We start from the raw sequence: 15,722 nt of genomic DNA on the forward strand, positions 1-15,722 counted from the left end.
TACTATGTCTTGGTACTCACTGTTCATCACAAAGTACCTCGATCTATCCTATCCTAGGGCCTCTGCTTGAGTGTATCCTCTTGAGTAGTTTCCTAATTGGCAACGTATGTTCTATCACAGAATTGTCAATCCTAGCCCTATCTGCTATCCTAGTCTTCCTTAGAGGACCTGCTTGAGTGTATCCTCTCAACAGCTTATCCAATCAACAACGTATGTTCATCACTGAACTGCCGATTTGACCTTGAATAAAAAAATGCGCCTTCATGACATAAATGCACTTACAGACTGCATAAACATGCTTGCTCTGCACAGACGCACCTAAAATACACAGACATGCCTCTGTTCTGCACAGACGCGCCTATCCTGCATAGACGTGCCCACATTGCACAAATGTGCCTGCATAACGCAGACACACTCACATCTGGCACAGATGCTTTTCCCAGCATAGATGCGCCTGGCACAAATGTAGACGCACCTAGCCAACCTAGACACGCCTGGCACCAACGCAGACGTGCCTACACATTTTTGACATTTTTTGACATTATCCTAAAGCACATTTATTGCACTACCTAGCATTAATTTATGACAACAATTAATGTGACAAAGTACAAGGAGGTTTTGTGGTACTTACAGGCTCTCCTGCATCTACTGGCCTCTGATATCGACGAACGTGATCGAATCTATTCACCAATACCATCACTACTGACTGTTGCTGCTCTATTCTCTCTTTGCACTCTGATCTCTTGGATGTGTGGATGACAATGAGGATGTTTTCCCCTCGTGGTCTATTTTATAGACTACCCTAGCCCTAGCCCTAGCCTCTTGGTCAGTCCTCTTTATCCCGTGACTCTGTCACTTTATCCGGTCAGTGCATTCTAGCCTTTCTTTCTTATCGAGAGATTGTCTACGATCTTTCCATACATTTCATCCAATATCTCGAGGGGGCATACCATTCCCATCTTGGGGCAACTTTGTATCAGTTCATCTTATCTTCTTTGAAACAACGCGACAAGCTGCATTGTCTCAAAGAGGGGCAAAATGTAGACACCTAAAATTGTCATGTCAAATTAAATAAATATCTTTATTTATTTAATTACTTTATCCTAATTCTTCTATTAATTAAATAAATCTTTATTTATTTAATTAATTCATTTATCCTCTTCTAGCCTTATTTCTCATTTAAATAAATACATTTATTTATTTAAATTCCCCTTTTCCTAAATTAAATAAACATTTTTATTTATTTAATTGATCCCACTTCTTCTATTAATTAAATAACTCTTTATTTATTTAATTAATTCATTATCCTTTTCTACCTATGACACATGCCATTCATCTCTTAATTCATACACTACCTACGCTCTCATTATTCTCTTATTTTCTCTACCTACCCTCTAATCATAGCCGACCTCTTTTTACACCTCTTAATCTTATCCCTCCATCTCTTATAGTGTCTTCTATATAAGGAGATGCTTCCTTCATTATCAAAGACTCACTATGCATTCAACCCCTCTTACGACTCGACTACACTACGCTTTTGCACTTTCATATGTGATCCTACTTGCAACCACATTTCCGTTCTTTGTTGAGCTCTTGTGCACATATAAAATCTGAGAGCAAATATATCAAGCAAGATCAATGGAGATAGGAAGAATGAAGATCCAAACCCTATTGGACATGTGATGGTATAATCTTTGTGATTTCATTTGATTTGCATTGTCTTAGGTAATCTTCATATGTTATGGTGGATCTTTGTTGTTGTTAGGCTAGGGTTTTGTGGTTGAATTCATTTAGTCTTTCATCATTGTTGTTATCCATTTACACTGTATACAGGTACATTCCATATAATTCATAAGGATGTATCTTCACAACATATAATCTCACCTCTTCATTTATTATCATGCATTTCATTTCAAATAATGATCACTCACTCTCTATCATTAAAAATTCTTTAAAATGTAGGACTTTTTTATGTTGTTTACATTTCTTATGTTGGTCTTCATTTATATGCAAGCATTGCTCTATGTAATCTTGGCTCTTAGGATGTGAGGATATTAGATGCACATGAAGTGGGATGTTGTATTTGTATATGAGTACATTGATGTAACTTTGTTATGATGATATACAATGTATTTGTACATGAGTACATTGGTGTATTTGTATTGATGATATACAATGTATTTGTACATGAGTAGTTTGTTGTAGTTGTATTGATGATATACAATGTGTTTGTAGATGAGTACACTGGTATAGCTGTATTGATGATATACATGATAACTCAATGATGAACGAATAGTACCAAACCGGTACTAAGAGAGGGGGGGGGTGAATCAGTACAGACAAAAACACACTCTTAAACCGCTTTGTCTGTAGACACTATGCATTGACAGACAAACAATAACATCGGTCCTTAAATAGAGTACAACAGGCAAAACCCAGAATAGCTGAGACAAGCATAAACTGGTTGACACTTATCTTCTCATACAATCTAACACTTCATTTCATTTCACCGTAATGCATGAACAGGTAATCTACCATCAAAGATATACATATAAACAACTAGATCAACATGATTCACCGCTTGACAGAAAATAACATAACATCACATATGACACACATATTTTTCACCTGAAAACCCAACTGGGAAAAACCACGGTGGGAATGAATACCCACAAGCTTGTTTTTGAACTCTTTAGAAGTTCACTCTGTTAGGAGCCTAGTCCAGTTAAAGACTGATACAATAGGTTCTGTTAGGAACCGATCCTGTTAGGGATCACCTGGTTAAAGGATGGCTAGAATACCCAGTTAAGGGTTAAACCCTGTTAAACGTTACCTTGTTAGAGGATTTTAAGAACTCAATGGATTTGAGTCACCCTGTTAAAGGATTTATAGCAAGCTGGTTAAAGCTACCATGTTAAGGGATTTTCCAACTATTGAGGTGGTTAGAGATCAACAGGTATTATAATGATCTGGTAACAACACTCTATGCCAATGCATATCTGCTTAAGCTCCTCTTCACCTTCTGCACTTACACTCTACAGGTATCACTTCTTTCCTTTGGTCTAGCAAGAATCACATATCCCTTCTCTTGGATACACACACACAACTTTTGCCAACAACTTCATAAAGAAACACAACATCGACCTTATAGGAAAATAGATAGGTCGGTAGCATAAACCCTAAACCCTAAACCTATTAGGTTGAGGAACTCAAATGGTTCAATCCTAACCATTCAGCATACTGCATTAATCTCCATCATTCATTTTCCACCGATTTCATGGCGGTTGATAACCCATCAAGCGTTATCACCGTTTACAGACCTCACACATTCCCAAGGTAGATAGGGACAATCTCCTTCATGCAAGATCCTTCACGTGCACAAGGCTAACGTGGCAACATGATCCATTCTTTGTTATCATGCTAACTCATCACACAAAGTCACCAATTGAGCCACACAGGCTTGAAGCACTTCAACTGAAAACCCTGAAGTTGAGACTACCAACTAGTAGTCATACAACGCTTCCATGTGTCGGTTCCCGTAACCATATGTCGGTTCACCTTGAAAAAACACACCACTTGACTTTGGCACAAATGTCGGTTCATAGTGTTATACCGGTTCTCACATATGCCGGTTCTCACCTCTTCAGCATATTGACATCAATGACATCACACAATGTCATTATGTCCTCATACTGATTCACATAATGCCAACAATCTCCCCCTTTGACATTGATGGCAATATACAAAGATATCTCTCCGCTTCACATCTTCTCCCCCAATTTCTGTAGATATATTCTCTGCTTCACATCTTCTCCCCCTTTGACAACAATGCCAAAGTGGAGGCACAAGCTTCCCTGTTCCATTATGTTGCTCCCCCTGAGGAGTAGCATCCTTCAACACATCAATCCTGAAGAAAAATTTGACTCTGCAATACCTAACTGATGTGGAGCATATACCTTTAGTTTACCTTCTGAAGGGGCAACACCCCTAATTCACCTCTTAAGTACATAAATGTAGCCTTTGGGGGAGGCTGGGTGAATATGTCTGCTAATTACTCCTGACTGGAAACATGTTCCAGTGCAATCTCTTTGTTTTGAACCTTTTCCCTCAAGAAATGATACTTAAGCTCAAAGTGCTTGGTTCTAGAATGTAAAACCGGATTCTTGGAGATGTTAATTGCACTAGTATTGTCACCAAATATACTTATCAGTTCAGATACAAGAACTTTAAAGCCATTTAATACATGCTTCATCCAAATAGTCTATGTGAAATTCATGAAATCTGCAACATACTCTTCTTCTGCTGTAGACTGCGAGATACAACTCTGCTTCTTACTTATCCATGAGACCAATCTACCACCGAGAAAGAATGCACCACCAATTGTGCTTTTCCAGTCATCTATATTTCCTGCCCAATCAGCTTCTGTGTAGACTTTCAAGTTGAAATCCTTGTTATATGGATACCATAATCCATAGTCAACAGTTCCCTTCAGATACCTAAGAATCTGCTTGATGCAACCAAGTGGGATTCTCTTGGGCTTTTTTGGAATCTTGTAGTAATTCCAACTGCATGTGCAATATCAGGTCTGCTATGCACTACATAATGCAACTTACCAATCATTGATCGGTATTCCTTCTCATCAACCAATGTTGAGTCATCTTCTTTGGATACTTTACAACTGGTCACCATCGGAGTACCAACCGGTTTGCTATCTTCCATGCCAAAGGTCTTCAACACCTCTTTGACATACTTGGACTGAGTGATAAAGATTCCTTCTTTCATCTGTTGGATCTGTAGTCCAATGAAGAATTTAATCTCCCCTATGAGTGACATTTCAAACTCTTTCTTCATCTCATCTGCAAACTCATGACTCATTTTGTCATCTCCACCAAAGATAATGTCATTAACAAATACCTCACAGATCAGGATCTGATCTCCTTCAAACTTCAAGTAGATATTGCTATGTTCACTTGTTCTCTCAAATCCAATCTTCACAAGATGGAAATGCAGACATTCATACCATGCTCTAGGTGCCTGCTTTAGACCATATAAGGCTTTATGTAGCCTACATACCATGTCTCTGTCTTGAGATAGGGCAAACCCATCTGGTTGCTCAATATACACCTCCTCTTCAAGTAAACCATTTAGGAATGCATATTTTACATCCATTTGATATACTTTGAAACCTTTAAAAGCTGCATATGCAAGAAACATATAGACTCCTTCCAATCTAGCTACAGGAGCAAAGCTTTCTCCATAGTCTTCTCCTTCTTCTTGAGCATATCCTTTGCACACCAATCTGGCTTTGTTCCTAATCACTATGCCATCCTCATTTAACTTATTTCTGAAAACCCATTTGGTACCAATGACATTTTTATGCTCTGGTCTGGGCACCAAGGACCATGTACCATTTTTCTCTATCTAGTCAAGTTCCTCTTCCATTGCCTTGATCCAGTCTTCATCTTTATGGGCCTCTTTGAATTATTTAGGCTCAAATTAAAAGAGCATACAAGATTTTTCTATGACCTTTCTCCTTGTAAGGATTCTTGCATCCTTATCTCCTATGATCTGCTTAGGATCATGATTCAGCTTGACATACCGAGGAATGGTCTTAATGGATTCCTCTTGCTTTTCTTCTTCATCCTCATCTCCATCAGTATCAGCATCTACATCTACCGGTGTAGGAACACTATTACTGGTACTTGGTTGACTGTCAACCAGTTCCCAGAAGGTTACAACCGGTTCATTTACCGCTTGCTCACTGTCGGTTTCCTCAATTTTCTCAGAGGTTTCATCAACTCTTACATTGATGCTTTCCATAATTCTCTGAGTCCTATTGTTGAAACACTTGAGAGATTTGCTCTTGGTGGAATATCCTAGGAATATTCCCTCATCACATTTCGCATCAAATTTTCTCTGGTGTTCACTCCTCTTGATGTAAAATTTGCTACCAAACACTCTAAAGTAGCTAACCACAGGTGTCTTACCAGTCCAATACTCATAAGGAGTTTTATCCTTACCTTTCTTGATGAGTACCCGATTCATTGTGTAGACTACAGTGCTCACTGCTTCTCTCCAAAAGGTGTGAGCTACCTTTCCTTGAATCAACATGGTTCTAGCTGCTTCAACCATAGTCTGGTTATTCCTCTCTGCTAGGCCATTCTGCTATGGACTCCAGGGGGTAGACAATTGCCTCTTGATGCCATGTTCTTCACAGTACTTGTTGAATTCACCGGAAGTGAATTCCCCTCCTTGATCAGTTCTCAGGCACTTGATCCTTCTACCACTTTCCTTCTCCACTAATGCTCTGAAAGCCTTGAACTTTACAAAGGCTTTAGACTTGTCTTTCAGGAATGTGACCCACATCATTCTTGAGCAGTCATCGGTGAGAATCATGAAGTACCTATCACCCTGCACACTTCTAGTTTTCATAAGACCACACAAATCAGTATGCACAAGATCAAGCAAGTTGTCAGCAGTGAAAGATTTACCTCTAAAGGTTGAGGAAGACATTTTTCCCAAATGACACTCTCTACACAAGGTATTATCTGATTTGTTTAGCACCGGCAACCCTCTAACTACCTTGATCTTACTAGCCTTCACAATGTTATCAAAGTTAGCGTGGCAGAGTCTCCTATGCCATATCCAGCTATCATCAAATTTAGCCATAAGACATGTACTTATATTTGCATTTAGCTGAAATAGGTTACCTTTGGTCTATATGTCGGTGGCCACCAATTCACCATTCTTTCCTTTGATTCTGCAAAATCCATCCTTGAATTCTAGAGTGATACCACTGTCATTCAGCTGGGCAACACTTAGAAGGTTGTGTCTGAGACCATCAACCCAATACACATTGTCAGCACTACTCTTTCCATTCAGAGAGATGGACCCTCTGCCTTTGACCATACATGGTGCATCATTACCAAAGTGAACCACACCACCATCATACTCTTCCAAGGATAGAAACTTGCTCCGGTCACCAATCATATAGTGAGAACAACCACTATTAATGATCCACTCATTGGAATTATCAAATCAGGAGACAAGAGCCTTCTTGTCTGACACATCTTCCTTGACAGCAACAAACACAATATCTTCATTTTCTTCATCCTCTGATTCCTCATATTTGACACCTTCATCAATTGCCACAAAATAGTTTCTATGGTTTCCTCCTTTGAATTTCTTGAACCTTTTCGATTTGTCTTTGTTGTCGCCATTAGGAAAGTTTACAGCAATATGTCCTATCTAGTTGCAAGAAAAGTATTTCAAAGGTAGCTTACCTCTGTATTTGTCGATTACTTTAGGAATTTTCCTGGCAAGGAAAGCTTCAAATGCCATCAAAATCTCCTCATCATCCATTTCTCTTCTTTGTCTTGGTTCACCACTAGTGGTAGCTTCTTTTCCTTTTCTGGATGGTACAACATAAGCTTTAAAAGCTGATTCAGTCTTTTGAACACTGCCATCAAAACTATTTAGGCTCATAGGCTGTCAACTTTGCAATGATGGAGTCTAGGGATACCTTAGTCTTGTCTATTAATCTCAGCTCTTGAATAGCAGCAACCCTTATTGCATAGACTGGCAATAGGGATCTCAGGACTTTGCTTACCATAGTGGAATCTTCTATTTTACCACATGCACTCTTGATATCTCCAACAACGGTTTTGATTCTTATTCCATATTGTTGAATGGTCTCACCTTCAATCATCCGCATATCTTCAAACTTCCCTTTAAGGATTTCTTCCTTATCTTGTTTTACATGCTCATCACCACCATAGATATTTTCAAGAGTATCCCATACCTCTTTAGGATTTACCTTATCTTGGACATCAATAAACTCAATGTCAGATAAACTACTAATTAGGGCTTCCATGACTTGCCCAATCTCCTACATCTCTCTCTTTTGGTCATCGGTGAGAGTACCGATAGGGGCAACATAGGCATTCTCAACATAGCTCCAGTGTTGAGCACCCATGCTTCTGATGTATATCTTCATTCTATCTTTCCATATACTGAAATTTTCTCTGTTAAACTTTGGACCTTCCCTCTTCATCATTAGACTGGGATCTTTACCTCAAGCGGTTAAACTTATAGCACAGAGGACCTGGAGGACACTCTGATACCAATTGATAACTCAGTGATGAACGAATAGTACCAAACCAGTACTGAGAGAGGGGGGTGAATCAATACAGACAAAAACACACTCTTAAACCAATTTGTCTACAGACACTATGCATTGATAGATAAACAGTAACATCGGTCCTTAAACAGAGGACAACCAACAAAACCCAGAATAGCTGAGACAAGCATAAACTGATTGACACATATCTTCTCATACAATCTAACACTTCATTTCATTTCACCCTAATGCATGAACAGGTAATCTACCATCAAAGATATACATATAAACAACTAGATCAACATGATTCATCACTTGACAGAAAACAACATAACATCACACATGACACACATATTTTTCATGTGGAAACCCAATTGGGAAAAACCATGGTGGGGATGAATACCCACAAGCTTGTTTTTGAACTCTTTAGAAGTTCGCTCTGTTAGGAGCCTAGTCCGATTAAAGACTGATACAATAGGTTATGTTAGGAACCGATCCTGTTAGGGATCACCCAGTTAAGGGATGGCTAGAATACGTAGTTAAGGGTTAAACCCTTTTAAAGGTTACCTTATTAGAGGATTTTAAGAACTCAATAGATTTGAGTCACCCTGTTAAAGGATTTACAGCAAGTCGGTTAAAGCTGCCCTGTTAAGGGATTTTCCAATTGTTGAGGTGGTTAGAGATCAACAGATATTACAATGATCTGGTAACAGCACTCTATGCCAATGCAGATCTGCTTAAGCTCCTCTTCACCTTCTACACTTACACTCTATAGGTATTACTTCTTTCCTCTAGTCTGGAAAGAATCACGTATCCCTTCTCTTGGATACACACACACAACTTTTGCCAACAACTTCAGAAAGAAACACAACATCGACCTTATAGGAAAACAGACAAGTCGGTATCATAAACCATAAACCATAAACCTATTAGGTTGAGGAATTCAAACGGTTCAATCGTGACCGTTCATCATACTGCATTAATCTCCATCATTCGTTTTCCACCGATTTCATGGCGGCTGATAACCCATCACGCGTTATCACCATTTACAGACCTTGCACATTCCCAAGGTAGATAGGGACAATCTCCTTCATACAAGATCCTTCATGCGCACAAGGCTGACATGGCAGCACGATCCATTCTTCGTTATCATGCTAACTCATCACACAAAGTCACCGATTGAGCCACACAGGCTTGAAGCACTTCAATCGGTAGTCATACAAGGCTTCCGTGTGCTGGTTCTCATAACCATATGCCGGTTCACCTTGAACAAACACACCGCTTCACTTTGGCACAAATTTCAGTTCACAGTGTTATAGTGGTTCTCACATATGTCGATTCTCACCTCTTCAGCATATTGACATCAATGACAACACACAATGTCATTATGTCCTCATACTGGTTCACATAATGCCAACAATACAATGTATTTATACATAAGTACATTGGTGTAGTTGTATTGATTCAATATACAATGTATTTGTACATGAGTACATCGGTGTAGTTATATTGATTATGATGAAAAAAATCCATAGACTAACAAATCTTACGTGTATGACGCACTTATCTATATTCATGGATGTCACATGTAAGCATAATGGTAATTATTTGTCTAGAATATATGCAAATATTGATGATCATGATCATTACTACTTCTCTAAATTCATTATAGCTTCACATAGTCTTGTTAGTCTATATTTATCCTTTTCATCCTCATTATCATTTAATATAGGCTTGTTTGACAATTTTTCGCACTTAAGGTACTCAAGGGACGACATCAATAGGGTATGGCCATCAATGTTCAACCAAGTAGGGAGGCAAAAAAAGAGCATGCCTAGGGTAAGAATGTGTAACCAAACGTGTTGTAATTGACAATTCATGCCCATGACAAGCAGAATGAGAATTTGACTCCATGGCAAGTTTTCATTGAATGCATCTGACGATTTTTTCGTCAATTGAAAAATCGTTTCCCTATGAAAACCACTTTGAATATAGAAAATATGAGACAGGCTATTGTAGGCAGCCCTCACATGACCCTGTAGGTTTAAACAGATCATTCGTAGGTGTCATAGATTTCAAGATACAACCTATCAAATTTTGACATTTTTTACACTTAGGGTCCTCAAGGGACGAGGCTAGTAGGGTATGGTCGTGAGCATTCGACCGAGTGGGGGGGGAAACAAGAGAATGATAGGGGTAAGAATGCCTAACTAAACGTGTTGGAACCAACAATTCATGCCTATGATGAGGAGAACGAGAATTTGGCTCCATGGCAACTTTTCATTAAATTCATTTGACGATTTTCTTATCAACTGAAAAATCATTGCCGTACGAAAATTTCTCTGAATCTAAAAAATCCAAGACAAGCTATTGTAGGCAGCTCTCACATGACCTTGTAGGTTCAAATGGATCATTCACAGATGCCACATATTCTGTGATACAACCTATCAAATTTTGACAAATTTTCACACTTAGAGCACTCAAGGGATGAGGTCGGTAGGGTATGGCCCTAAGCATTCGATCGAGTGGGGGAGGGGGGGGGAATAGGACAATGCCTAGGGTAAGAATACCAAACCAGACATGTTGGAACTAATGATTCGTTCCCATGACAAGCAGAATGAAAATTTGTCTTTGTGGCAACTTTTCATTGAATGCATCTGACGATTTTTTCATCAACTAAAAAATTGTTGCCCGACAAAAACTGCTCTAAACCTTCAAAATCTGAGATAGGCTATTGTAGGCAGCCCTCACATGACCCTGTAGGTTCAAATGGATCATTCAAAGGTGTCGTGAATTTAGAGATTCAACCTATCAAATTTTGAAAAAAAATTGTACTTAGGGCGCTCAAGGGATGAGGTCGGTAGGGTATGGCCCTGAGCATTCGACCTAGTGGGGGGGGCAAATACGAGCATACCTGGGGTAAGAATGTCTCACTAGATGTTTTGGAACCAATGGTAGAATTAATTTTGAATCACAATATGCCTACCTTCAGTGGGGGATGGAGATATTTGGGTAAGTGCACCAGGATGGTGAACAAAAAAGGGGGTATAAGTGGCCACTTTTTTTCTAAAAATAGGTAAACTTGAACTTCAAAGAGATATTTGAAGGTCATGCACTAAAAACTAGGAGTTGAGAAAAGAATAAGGATTGTAATGCTCTGAATCTAGTTTCTAAACTATTGAAGTTTTTTTAAATTGGATAAGATTAAGAGGGTCAAACCACTCACACATGAAAAACTATTCCTCAATTTTTCAGAAAAAACATAACATAGTTGTTTTCATGCGCTGCACAAAATATATAGTTAGATTTAGTATTTTGCAAAACCCTTTGGTAGTATGATAGGTAAGAGTGAGATCTAGAAGTTGTGTATTGTTTTGTAATTTTTCATTGAGTTTTTTTTTACGATTTTTTGAAGTGACCGCATCCTAAAAATTTGGTACTTGTTCATGCATTGGGCATAACTTGCATCAAAATAATCGAAAATGCAAACTTCTTTTTTTTAAAGTGTATAGAATCTAGTATAGAACAATAATATGTAATTTATTTTGAATTTACTTAAGTATATCAAAAGTTATTAAAAAAATGGTAGACATATGTCCGTGAGGACTGTCAAGGCACTGGTAAAGAAAATTAAAGTTTACTATGCTAATGTTGTCCAAAAATAGAACTTATATGGTCAAAAAACTGAGAAGACATGTGAGATTGTGGTGGTTACTTTAGAGATACCCACTTGATCATTTGTAAACATGATGATGACGAAGTCGAGAAAATCATGTTGGAAGATGAAAAAATGTGTAAAGGGACAAAAATGGTGAAAAAGGGGCTTGCAAGCCTTAGGGTCATTTTCCAACCATCTTACCAAGCCAAAACCCGCACGGGTTTTGAAAAACAAAAAGTACTATTCACAGTTCTAAATAACCCACACGGGTTTTTTAAAACAAAAAGTACTATTCACAGTTCTACATAACCCGTACAGGTTATGTAGAACTAAAACCATTATTTTGTGTTTCACAAAACCCATACAGGTTATGAAGACATAATAATGTATGCTTGTAAACTTAGCATTTACTACACATATGTATAGACATACATATATAATCTGTGTTTATGTATGCATATATGCATATCTATAGTTATATATACATATGTTTATATAGATATATGTATATATATTTGTATACATTCATTTCTCTCTTCTTTTCCTCTCTCTCTCTCGTCTTCCTTCCCCCATCACCATCTCTATCTATTCTGAGCCCTAATTATCCTCCTTGAGTTCTATCTCATCTCTCTCCCCCTCACACTTCTCTCTCTACCGATTCTCTCACCCTTCTCTCTCTCTCTCTCTCTCTCTCTCTCTCTCTCTCTCTCTCTCTCTCTCTCTCTCTCTCTCTCTCTCGTTATCCTATCCTATTCTCACCTTCTCCCCCTTCTCTCTCTTTCTATACCCCTCCCTCTCCCTCTCCCTCTCCCTCTCCCTCTCCCCCTTCTCACTCCCCCTCTCGTTATCTTATTCTATTCTCTCTCTCCCTCCCCCTCTCTTGACCCTATTCTCTCTCTCTCTCTCTCTCTCTCTCTCTCTCTCTCTCTCTCTCTCCCAATCTCCTCTCTCTCCCCCTCTCTCTTCCTCCCCCTCTCCTTATCCTATTATCTCCCTCTCTTCCTATTCTCTCTCTCTCTCGCTCTCTCTCTCTCTCTCTCTCTCTCTCTCTCTCTCTCTCTCTCTCTCTCTCTCTCTCTCTCTCTCTCTCTCTCTCTCTCACAAACCATATTTATCTATAATTATTTTATTAGGAAAATAATGCTTTTTTTTTCATTTATGAAATAGAAATGGAATTTTTAGTGAAATAGATGATAATAAAATAGAAATTCAATGTGATGAAATGATCTACATTACGTAAATGCAATTGAGTTGTCAGTATTATTTTTATTATGAAACTAGGGATCGTAATTGCTAATGAGCAATTGAGTGCAAGTGAATGCAGGAATAGGTGAACGCAAACGAATGCAAGAACATGGTTCAGGTAGAGTTGTTTTAGCTCATGGCCTTCACTAGAATAGATGGAATCTCACACGCCACTTTAGAATATATATATATATATATATATATATATATATATATATATATATATATATATATATATATATATATATATATATATATATATATATATATATATATATATATATATCTGTGTGTGTGTGTGTGTGTGTGTGTGTATCTGTTTCATGATTTAATTTTTTGATTGAATCAAATCCAAATTGCATAATTGATTATGAAATGATATGTCTTATTTCAAAGAAAGACTTATATTCAAATATTAGGTTAAATATGGATATTGATCGTAGATTTATATGTTCTTTGTGTGCAAATATGTGTAGTTGGATGAAATATCATACTGATGTGTTCACTTTTGTGTTTTGATAATAGTATGTGTGTGTGTGTGTGTGTGTAGGAGTTCAAATATCAATTCGATCATATACATGTATATATGTATATAATTATAATGTATATGTATCTTATTATCATGAAATTTAATTACTTTACTTAATGTATTTTGTTTATACATATATATAATCATTTATATGTGTGTGTGTGTAATGTTAAAAGCTAAAAGAATACCATGAGTATCAAATAACCGAGTTTATGTTATATATAAATATTGACTTGCTTAAGGTATATCATATGCATTAATGCATCGATTTAAGCATTGTAAGACATAGTCAACAAAACCATGCATGTTATAAAGGAAGTAGACATAAGTGAAGTTGACTTGGCATAACACTAAGACTCGTAGAAAAATGATTTGCATAGGGAGATCAATATCAATATCGGCTTATCACCATATCGAACTCACTCAGTACAAATGAAATAAGGACTTTGTTCTATAAAACATGAGCACTATGAGGATTGTTCCACGTAATAAATACCTTGCAAAAAAAAAGAGTCAATGAGTATATTGACTATGTAACCAACCACGAAGTAGTGTTTGAGTTAAACACGGACATTGCAAGAGACAATAACTATGATGTGTTTGAAGAAGTTATCAAATTGTTAGACGTGGTATTTATCATTGGAACAAGCCCTATGTGGACAAGTAGTTGTTCGACGTGCTGCATGGTGGCATGGAAAACTATTATAGCAATGGGGTGTAAGCCCGAATTGAGGAGAAAACGTAGCAGAAAACATAGCATGCAATTAGCATAAATATAGACTGTTGTTTGGATTCAAGAGAGAGTACGATGGTACTAAAAATATAGAAGAAATGTTCTAAGAATAGTAAGTAGAAAATAGAGAAGAGAGGTTAGATAATAGAGAGGAGACAACTCAAGTGATAGAACAACATAGAGGAGGAAAAGTGTGTGTCTGAAAAATGGACTAAGGATCTGTATCTGCAAGACACAACACTTCAATTAAGTCATTACATGCATGGTTAGGCAAATATAAACATGAATATGAAAACCATAACAAATCGACCCATTGCCTTCTAAAAGATGTGAGTATAAGATTGCTCTCAGATTATAAGCAATACCAGTGACTAGACAACACCAAGACAAAGGATTTTAATCTATATGAGCATGATGTTAACTATATAGACGCAATATTAATCTAACAAGATTTTTGCAATATTAAGCTAAATGATTTAATCAATATGAAATAATTAATATGCAATATTCTCAATGAAATCCTAGAGCAAAAACAGTATAATAACAGTATATTCTCCAAACTCTTTTTTTGAATGAGAGATGAGAGCCTGAATTTATAGAAAATTCAGAAAGAAACCAATGACTGAGATCAAATCATGATGAGTGGTTAAGATTAAAAAAGAGGAAGCACAATCTAGGTGAATTGATGTGATTGGATGCTTTTCTCAGTTTTAAAGGAAATTGAACTAAAATTAAGATAAAATCAAGAAAAAATTGATTTATTCTCTATTCATTCAATTTTAAGATTTAATTGTTTCAATTGCTTTCTTTGAGATTCTCTATCAATTTTTAATTTGTTTTTTTTAAGATTATCTCCAATTGATTTCTTTTCTCAATTTTTAATTCTTTTTTGTCAATTAATTCCTTTTTTGATTTATTTCCTTTTTTGAAGATTTGTGCTCATAATTTCCAATTCCTCTTTCTTGATTTGTTTCCTTTTTTGAAGATTTGTGGCAATTTGATTTATTTTTTAAATTAATTTCTCTTTTTGATGATTTAATGACAAATTGATTTATTTAACTAAATATGCAAAAGATGTTTAATTAAAATAAATAAGATAATTGTTTAAAATGATTTACTTGGAATGATTTAATTAATTAAATAAATATTTAATTAATATTGAGTTATTAATTTTCCATGTGACATTTGATGATTAAAGAATTAATTGTGTGCTCAAGATTTATTTAATTGCCTTTGGTTAGGACCTTGGTGATGTTGTCAAGATTAGGGGCTCATGGTTTAGATGACCATTTTTAGGGTATTACATTTGCCCCTCTTTGAATTAATGTGTGAGCAGCATGTTGGTTAAAAAAAAATTTGATGTCTAGGAGATACCAGTTTTGAACTTGATTGATCACGAACTAGATGAAAGTGAGGTGTTTAGCTTGATTCGAAGCGA

The sequence above is a fragment of the Cryptomeria japonica genome, chromosome 8, assembly GCF_030272615.1.
Source record: "Cryptomeria japonica chromosome 8, Sugi_1.0, whole genome shotgun sequence".
Taxonomy (NCBI): Eukaryota; Viridiplantae; Streptophyta; class Pinopsida; order Cupressales; family Cupressaceae; genus Cryptomeria; species Cryptomeria japonica.